This window comes from Triticum dicoccoides, chromosome 5B, assembly GCF_002162155.2.
Source record: "Triticum dicoccoides isolate Atlit2015 ecotype Zavitan chromosome 5B, WEW_v2.0, whole genome shotgun sequence".
Lineage (NCBI taxonomy): Eukaryota > Viridiplantae > Streptophyta > Magnoliopsida > Poales > Poaceae > Triticum > Triticum dicoccoides.
In genome coordinates this window covers 113,991,531-114,002,052 of record NC_041389.1, presented here as the reverse complement: position 1 = coordinate 114,002,052, position 10,522 = coordinate 113,991,531, and positions in this window count along the sequence as shown.

Below are 10,522 nucleotides of genomic sequence, written 5' to 3'. Positions count from 1 at the left end.
AGTAATTAAGATCTGTTAGATGCACGTAGGTGTATTGATTGTTTGAATGTTATCCATATAGAGTCAGTGATTAATTGTTTATTCTGTACAAATGATTTTTGCTAATAATTCGTGGCCAGTTCTTGAGAATTGATTTTGAATGTCCTACATATATGTTTTGCCTTTTTTCTTCCAGATCTTGAGAATTGATTTTGAATGTCCTACATGTATGTTTCTGCCATTTTTTTCTTTCAGATTGGTATGTACACAGATGAGGCTCCGTCAGCACCGTCGCCGGATGTAGATCTTGGACCCTGCTGCACGGCCAGAAGCGACCACGCCCCCTGGACCTGAGGAACCAGTAGAATCTTCGGCGGACCGCATCAGCGATCTCCCGGACGACATCCTTGGGGAGATCATCGCCCTTCTCTCCACCAAGGATGGCTGCACACACAAGTCCTCGCATCTCGGTGGCGCACTCAGTGGCGCATCGCGCCTCTTAATCTCGAATGTCGTCAGCTATCTGTCGATGATGATTCTGAACTCCCCGGAGCCATCATCTCCTCCCACCAGGGGTCCGTTCAAACCTGCATCCCAGCATGCTACCCGCTGGACATACCCTGCACGGTGGCCGCCTAGCAGACATCCCGTCAATTCGATAAACTCCAGCAGCTTGAGTTCTACCATTACTACAGTGATAGGTTACCAACAATAGCTACATCTGTGCCCTCACCACCGATGGCCATCTCATGGTTTTCCTCCTCTCTCCACAGCGCCACCTTGACCCGGTGCCATCTAGCAGACAATCTGGTACAAATGCTTTGACCACCACTACTGAAAAAACTTGCGCTTGTGTTGGTTCATCTGTCGAAGGCCTCACTGCACAACATCATCCACTCCAGCTGCCTTGCACTGGAGCATTTGGTGCTTGTTTTTGGAGCAGGAATCGATATCCCTTGTCTCAAAATAAAGTCGCCTCACCTTGTAAGCATTGGATTAGTTTTGAAGGATAGGAGCTCATCATCGAAGATGCCCCTTCACTTCAAAGGTTGGTCCTTGATTGTTGTTATAAACCTTCGCAAATAACTGTGGTCTCAGCGCTTAAACTGGAGACCTTGGGTGCGATTGGTGATCTGTTTAAATGGTTCGAGATGGTGTTTGGCTCCACACCTATTGAGGTACTGTATATTATTCATGTACACTTTTGTAATTTGCATTTTGCATGTGTGCGCGTAAGTTAAGTATCATCTTGGAGTACACTTTCAATGCTAATATTATGTTCTATGCTCAATGAAGCGCTTGTCCATCCTATCAGTGGAGGTGGATTATGTCAAGACCTTATACATCGGTATGTGGTGTTTTGATCTAAACATCATTATTGTCGTGCTGCAATGCTTTCCATGTCAAGAGAATTTGTATGTAAAGGTGATGATTTCACGCACATTTAAAGCCCATATATAATGTACTATAATTAATCGTTCATCTATCACTCTTTCAACATAATCTTTTTTAAACATTAATTGTTTTCAATTTTCATCTCTATTTAGGCAACAACACAAGGAGAAAAAGGTATAACCAATCAATGGTTGATGAAGCACGGGGATTTTCTCATATCTCATGACATTCGATTGAAGACAGTAACGCTGGAACGGTATTCATCCAACAGTGCAAACACTAACTTTGTCACATTCTTCATGTTGAATGCGAGGGCACTATTGTCCGTGAGGATTAAGTTTTTCAACAAGAAATCACTCATGGTTGCAAGTGTTGAACAACATAAAAAAGAAGTTTCAGGTGGACCTAAGGGCTTCTGATCATCTTCAGCTTCTATTTACAACAGCTTGTGGTCATCATGGAGCAGTAGAATTATTGTACTGGGATCTTGATTTTATGGATCAGACTGATCCATTTGATTGTAACTGCTGAAAACTTTGGTTGAGTTAGATATCATTGTCCTGTTCAATCCAGGTTATGTGTAAAGCTAATGAACAATTAATCCTCGTGCTTTTGTACCTTTTGTAAGCTGGAGTTAGACAATGTTGCCCTTTTCAACTAGGGTTTGACCCACATTTTCTTTCATACTGGGCGTCTGTGTTCCTATAGGTACTACCTCTATCGTGGTTTATTCTTTATTGGCCCCCTTCATATTTTGTAGTACCAAACTTTGACCTTAGATTTAACTAAGAATATATTAATGCATGTCATCGAAAATAATATTGTTGGACGGCTATTCCCGGCTATGTTCATCTGCTATATGCAATAATTAACTCTAGTACACACATAATCACACACGAATTAACTCTAGTAACCGTGTGTGTTACATTTTCTCATCGCAAACAGTTCATCCGAGTGGACTATTTGTTGCGTATCACATACATCTTGTTTATATGAATCGTTTGCATTTTTTTGGCTCATCGCAAATAGTTCATCTATGTGAACTATCTGCCGCATATCACACACATCTTGTTAAGTTGAACCGTTTTTGTTGTGTTCCCTAATTAAAAAAAGTTCGTCCGAGTGAACCATATGCCGTATATCACACACACCTTAATCTGGCTGACCGTTTCTGTTGCATTCCTTAATAGCAAACAGTTCATCGGAGTGAACGGTATGTCGTATATCGCACACACACATTGATATGGCTTCCTGTTTCTGTTGTTCTATCTAATCGCAAATAGTTCGTATGGATCAACCGTATGCCCCGCATCGCACACGTAACTAAAATCTGAATTGTGTTTGATGTCTCCGCCATTTGCTATTAATGCATCGCACACAATTTCGTCGAAGGGTCTCTGATCGTAGTGTTGCGTTAGCAGCATCCTGCAGTAGTGATTAGGTGATTTCTATTAATTATTATATAATTATTATTTTGTTACTTGGAATAGATATACAACACATTCTTTTATTGTATGCAGAATAGTAGAATATTTTTACAAGCGTCGTGTGAAAATGAGGAGCACTTTATGTGCATGGAACACATACACATGCGTGTGCATACCATGCATGCACCCACCAAAGACCGAACCATCCAACACAACCATCATTTGATGTTACGTGCACGAAGACAGAGGGCACCAGGACCAAATCACTTGGATTAGGAATCAGAGACGTGGACTTGCAGTTCGGCCCTGCAATGCTACGACCTCTACACGTCGGCTCGTGGACGTACACCCAAAGCAGTCCGGATGGAACACAGCGAATCGACTTGGCCGCACGTCTGCCTCTAATAAATAGTTACCCTAGATTATATATGTTTTAGACTCGGGTTTGTTTAGAGAAGTTTAGCTTTAGTTACTTTTCTTTGTCTTCACCCGTAACGGCTAGTGCGATCGTCAAGACATCCTATCGGAACCCTAAATTTCATCTTGTGAGATTTATTCTATCTAGCATATCCACAATTTCAGATTACTTGGCTATTATTTTCTTGCATGTTTTTCGATTGGCTTGAAGGAAAATTCTTTGTTGATAGGTCGATCGCGTCGTTGGCTCGGTCGATAACATCGTGAATTGGTTCAACGATTATCGTGGATATCAGTCATGTACGGTTCTCCCTGTACGGTTGGTAGACGTATCATGAGGGTCAAGTTCCACGCAAAATCATAGTTATCTCCCTATCATCAAAAGATCGGGCCCTAGTTCACATCACGATTGCTGCGACCAGTTGGCGGATCCCAGGATCCAGATGCCAGCACCGACGACTACTACTACCCCGAGGGTGCCTACTACTATGTGGAGGTTGCCAACGACCAAGAGTAGTTAGGAGGCTCCCAGGAAGGAGGCCTTGCCTTTTCGATCTACGTTGATGTTTGTGCTAACCTTCTCAAGGCGGACTTGTTTACTTTATGTCTGTACTTAGATAGTGTTGCTTTCACTGACCCGTTTGTATTCAAGCTTATGTATTCGAGCCCTCGAGGCCCCTGGCTGGTAATATAAAGCTTGTATGACTTTAAATTGTGTCTAGGGTTGTGTTGTGATATCTTCTCGTGAGTCTCTGATCTTGATCATGTGCATTTGCATGTATGATTAATGCACGATTGAGTCAGGGGCGTCACATCGTTGTGCCAGTCTCTAGAGAAATACCTTCAGTTGGGAGGGAACCTTATTTTTCCAAAGAGACACCCAACACCACTCTAGTTAGTCGCTATTTTGAAGATCCATCCGACCCTTCTATTCAGTTTTGTTGAGTGAGTTTTGTTTTCACCAACATCCTATATGTTGATCGGACCATGAAAACACCTTCTTCTTGATACATCTCCAATGTATCTATAATTTTTGATTGTTTCATGCGATTATATTATCAATCTTATATACTTTATATATGCAAATTTATAGCATTTTTGGGAACTAATCTATTAACCTAGTGCCTAGTGTCAGTTGATGCTTTCTGGTTGTTTTTGGTTTTACAGAAAATCCATACCAAACAAAGTCGAAACATGATGAAACGTTTTGACGGTTTTTCCTAGAACATAAGAGACCCTGGAGCGAGGGAGCCAGAAGAGAGACAAGGAGATGGCAAGACAACATGGTGCACCCTGGGGGGTAGGTGCGCCCTGATGTCTTGTGGGCCCCTCGTGGCTCTGTTCTTCCACCGCCGCAACGAAACAACTTTTCCACCGCCGCAAGCTTCTGTTCTTCCGCGATCCTATCTATAGCCATTTTGAGATATATTGCCATGCAACTTCCACCGTTGCATGTTATGACATGTGTGTTTGATACGTCTCCGTCGTATCTATAATTTTTGATTGTTTCATGCCATTACTCGACAACTTTCATATACTTCTGGCAACTTTTTATACTATTTTTGGGACTAACATATTGATCCAGTGCCCAGTGCCAGTTCTTGTTTGTTGCATGTTTTTTGTTTCGCAGAATCCATATCAAAAGAAGTCCAAACACGATAAAAACTTACGAATATTTTTTTGGAATATATGTGATTTTTGGGGAAAATAGTCAACGCGAAATGATGCCCGAGGGACCCAAAGGTCACAGGGGCGTGCCCCAAGGGGTAGGGCACGCCCTGGACCCTTGTGGCCACCCCATAAGGCGGTTGGTGCCCTTCTTTCGCCGCAAGAAAGCTAATATCTGGATAAAAATTGTGTTAAATTTCAGCCCAATCAGAGTTATGGATCTCCGGGAATTTAAGAAACGGTGAAAGGACAGAATTTGGGAGGGTGGAAACAGAAGGAAACGGAGAGAGAGATCCAATCTCGGAGGGGCTCCTGCCCCTTCGTTGCCATGGAGGCCATGGACCAGAGGGAACCCCTTCTCCCATCTAGGGGGAGGTCAATGAAGAATAAGAAGGAGGGGGGCTCTCTCCCCCTCTCTCCCGGTGGCGCCGGAACGCCGCCGGGGCCATCATCATGACGACGATCTACACCAACAACTTCGCCGCCGTCATCACCAACTCTCTCCCTCTCTATGCAGCGGTGTAACACCTCTCCTCCCCACTGTAATCTCTACTTGAACATGGTGCTCAACGCTATATATTATTTCCTAATGATGTGTGGCTATCCTATGATGTTTGAGTAGATTCGTTTTGTCCTATGGGTTGATTGATGATCGTGATTAGTTTGAGTTGCATGTTTTATTATTGGTGCTCTCCTGTGGTGCTCTTCATGCCGTGAAAGCGTGAGGGATCCCCACTGTAGGGTTTGCAATATGTTCATGATTTGCTTATGGTGGGTGGCGTGAGTGACAGAAGCACAGACCCAAGTAAGTAGGTTGTTTGCGTATGGGAATAAAGAGGACTTGATACTTTAATGCTATGGTTGGGTTTTAACTTAATGATCTTTAGTAGTTATGGATGTTTGCTAGAGTTCCAATCATAAGTTCATGTGATCCAAGAAGAGAAAGTATGCTAGCTTATGCCTCTCCCTCATATAAAATTGCTATCGGTCTAGTTATCGATTGCCTAGGGACAAATAACTTTCTTGTGACAAAAAGCTCTCTACTAAAACTAATTTAGTTGTTTCTTTATCTAAACGGCCCCTACTTTTTATTTATGTGCTCTTTATTATCTTGCAAACCTATCCTATCACACCTACAAAATACTTCTAGTTTCATACTTGTTCTAGGTAAAGCGAACATTAAGCATGCGTAGAGTTGTATCGGAGGTCGATAGAACTTGAGGGAATATTTGTTCTACCTTTAGTTCCCCGTTGGGTTCGACACTCTTACTTATTGAGAAAGGCTACAATTGATCCCCCTATGTTTGTGGGTTATCAAGACCTTTTTCTGGCACCGTTGTCGGGGAGCAATAGCGTGGGGTGAATATTCTCGTGTGTACTTGTTTGCTTTATCACTAAGTAGATTTATATTTGCTGTTCTTAGTTGTTCTCTATCTTTAGTTACGGATATGGAACATGAAATACCAAAAAAATAGGTGTACTTTCTACTCATGGAGATGGGGAACCTCCTAAAACCCTCGATGCTCATTATGTGAAAGATATTATGCACTGCTTTAATAATCCTGAGAAAACCCCATTCAATTATATAATGGGAGACATGTTGGATCAACGTTAATACTTTAGGGATTATCGCTTGACTCAAAAAGGGAAACTCTTATGGGATCAAATTCATATGCTAATGGTATATATGATTCTACTTGTTGCTCTAGGATGAAGGCTCGACACCTTCCCTTTTCTTGTAGATTTAATGATAATAAAACCTTGGCTTCTTGTGCTAATGGTATATATGATTATTATGATGTGGAATCAATAGAAGAATTTGTTGCTTTTAAGGGTGCTTATGAGATTGAATGTTTGTTTGAAAAGTGTGAAAATCTTGATGATGTTGTTTACAGACCTGAAAATTATACTATACTTAAATATTGGTATGAGAATTATGAATATAACTCTGATATTGATGCATTTATTGAGAAAGTCTCCGCTGTCCAAGAAGAGACTAACATTTTGCAGGAATCTACATAAGAAGAAATTGATGACACTGTGAGCTCATTAGATGAAAAAGATGACGAGGAGAGCGAAGAACAAAAGGAGGAAGAGTGGATTAGCTACCCGTGCCCACCTTCTATTGAGAGTAACTCTTCAACTCATACATAGTTGTCACAGCCTGATTTTTGGCCCTCTCTTTTTCTTTTGTTTTTCTGAGGTTTTTGCCTGAGTTTTCTTTTTCCGTGGCTCTGTGGTCTGGAAACTGAAGACGATGCCCTCTTCTTTGTTTCCAGAGTGGCTTGCCATTCCCAAATCTTTCCCTAGACCCTGTCATTTCCATCCTAGCCCAAATCCCAATATTCTTTTTATTGGGAATATTCCTTTTCTATTAAAGGAATAACTCCAATTGCCCTAGGTTGTGAAGCAACCTATATCTCCCTCAATTCTAAAATTCCCAAATAATTCTCATAAATTGTTTGGGTCATATCTCGATCAAATATGGCAAAACTTTTCATTGCCATGTTCAAAAATAATTCCCCAATATTCCATTTCCTTTTCTGCCCTAAATGGCACTTTGTGAAGGAAGTGTCATTTATATTTCTCCTAGTGGCTCCCAACATTTTTGGGCATGTTTATTTGTCCAAATAATTACAGCATGCACAAGTTCAAATTTATTTGCCTAGCCAATCTTCCTCAGTGAATTTTCAAAGTTTCTGTCAGACAGAAGGCTTTGTGAAGGAAGTGCTAGCTAGGAGTACCCAAATGAGTTGAACTTTTTAACACTCCTTAATGTGCTCATATTAATCCCCTTCAACCATTTGCAGCCCCATCCAATTATCTATGTGAGCACAGGAGCAAATCTTTGTTTCTGGCAATATTTTCAAGTTGTGAAGCAAGTATATTTTATATTGCTTCAAAAATCCTGATAAATTACCAGATCATTCTTATGCCCATAAAAAATCTCTTACATTTTGGCATCATTTCATTGAGCCATTTGACCACCATAATTATTCCAATTTTCTGCCCAGAGGAGATGTTTGTGAAGCAAGTGCTATTTTGGTTTGTCCATTTGGCATGAGCTTTTTACAGCATCATCATATGACCTAATGACTAAGCCTTGCCCAATCATAGCCCTAGGTGACATTCCATGTGAGTGCATCTTGATGATCTTCATTTCTGGACCATTTTGGCAGTTGCAAAGCAACTATGATTTATCTTGATCCACTTCCCCTCCAAACCTCTAGGATCATAGTCCTTCCTATCCTAAACACCCCAGACATCTTGTTTGGCCTCCAGTAATTCTCAGTTGATCTCATTGAGCTGATGAAGTTTACTACAGTAAACTTCAGAGGGTTATTCCTTTTTGACCAGAGCCTCTATCACCTAGTTACCACCTCAAATCAAACCCATATTCGAAGGACTTACCACTAGACATCAAATGCCAGTTGTTTGCCTCCAGGACATGCCAGCACTGGTGGTGACCACCGTTTTGGCATGCCATGAGCGCGTCCAGTGGCCGTTTGTGCTCGGGCCCCTCCCCCTCTCGCTATCTTCGCGCCCGTGATCATGTCCAGCGTGTTCCTCGCGTCGTTGTCGTTCCCCTGGACCCCTCTCCCCCTCCGGCAGCTTCCTCACCGACGCCTGACGCCGCGTGAACACGAGAGAACAGTGGCGTCTTGGATCTTTTGTCGCCGTCGTCTTCCTCCCTGCACCCCCCTTGGCCTCCTCTGCCCCGTGAGATTCCCCATTGATCCTCCGCCGTCGTTTGCTGCGATTCCATGCGCGCGGGCACGCGTCCACGACGCCGGACACGCGTCGCCGGCGGCGCCAGCTCGGCATCCCCCTCGCCCCGGCTATATATAGCCTTCCCCCGAGCCGTTTGAGCTCACCAGCAGCCTTCCCACACTCCTCTAGCCCTCCCTAGTCCCTCGCTCGAGCTCGAGGAGCTCTCTGCGCCCCTCATCGCCACCATGGCCACCGCCCCTGTCCACCTCGATTCCGGTCGAACCGAGCCCTCCCTCATCGTTCTTCCACCACCAGTGAGACCCCCTCACTCCGGCGATCCTCCCCCTGCCGTCACCCCCTCGCCGGAGCCACCCTGTCCACGATGCCCAACCCCACCCAAAGCCATCTCCGCCGGAGTCCATGTCCTCGTCGCTTCGGTCCTCCTCGGCATCCGTGTCCAGCCTAGATGGACGCGGCACTCTTCCCCGAGCTCGTCGGTGCCCGAAGCGCCGGCAACGGTGGCCGGAGTCGCCGGGGCTCGTCGCCGGAGCCGCGCCCCTGCTCTGCTCCGTCGGGCACGCGCGAAGAAGAAGACAGGAGCCAGGTGGGCGTTGACCCTGCGCGTGGGCCCTGCGGCCCCACCTGTCGGCGACCCTGACGCCCGGCCCCGCCTCTGCCTTTTGACCAGTGCACCGCCACGTCAGCGTAAGTGGAAGCGTAAACCCTGAAATATGTTTTCCATTTTTCTGTTTTGGCCCAGACTGTAAAATAAATTTTTACAGATAGGTCCCTGGCAGAAAAACTCTTATAACTTTTTAACCGTAACTCCAAATGAGGTGAAACCTACGCTCACTTCTTTGTTTCGTCGAGCCCGTTCTGTTGGTCACACTTTCACTTTGGTTTCACCCTGTGAAAATGACCTTTATGCCCTTGCCCTTATTCAGCCCCCTCCGAGAGAGAATGATTTCCGGCGAATCTTTTCGCGGCTTCACCGCACTTCTCCCCGGTGTTTTCTTAATCCCCAGGCAAGCCACAATACCCACTTGCATGATAGTCATGCAGTTGCCATAGTTTTCAACGTGAATATTTAATAAATGTTTGTTTGTTGAAAAGATGGTTATCGTTGTTCCGGTGAAGTTTAGATTTGCATGTTCACTGTTATGCTATGTTGTCTTATACTCTGTGATCATGTTATACCTGCTAGTATTATCTTTCATATGTTTATGCTGGTTAGTAGTACATGTTGATGTTGGAGATGATCATGCTAATCGGTATGCCATGCTCAGTGGATATGAGTTATTGTTGATATGGTGGAAAGTTATGTGATACTCTCATGGTGATGTTGATATCATGTTCATGTATTATAGTTGGCATCATGTTATTTTATCATGGCTCAGCATATTTGCATTCAAGTTAACCGGATTAAATTGAACTTGAACACCTGTTGGCTGAGTCATGGTGTTGTTGAATCGATGCTAACCAGCGCAACCACGCTTACCGGTATGGGACGGTCCTAACTGGGTCTATTGTTGTGCCTCCTCGGTGCCTCCAACGAGGGAAGGTTATGGGCGCGTGCTACCCTGATCAGGTAGGCGGAGCATAACCTTGTGTGCCCAGTTTTGATTTGATTTTGTGCAAGGGTCCCAGAGTGGATCAGGCCACGACGGTGGTCAAGGTGTCTGGAGGTAGACACGGGGCCACCCAGCACTAGCCCGGTGGGGTCTGAGTCGGAAGGGCCGGGAGAGTGTCATGACAATAGATCGGTTTTGTCGGAACACTGTTGGTCCACTCGGATGGGAGAGTGAGGCCATGGGTTCCGTAGTGTGGGTACAGTGTACTAACCTCTGCAGAGTGTTTTTAATCTATCGATAGTCGCGCCCGCGGATAAGGGCCTAGGTTGAGAGAAGGTCACACCATGAGTCAAC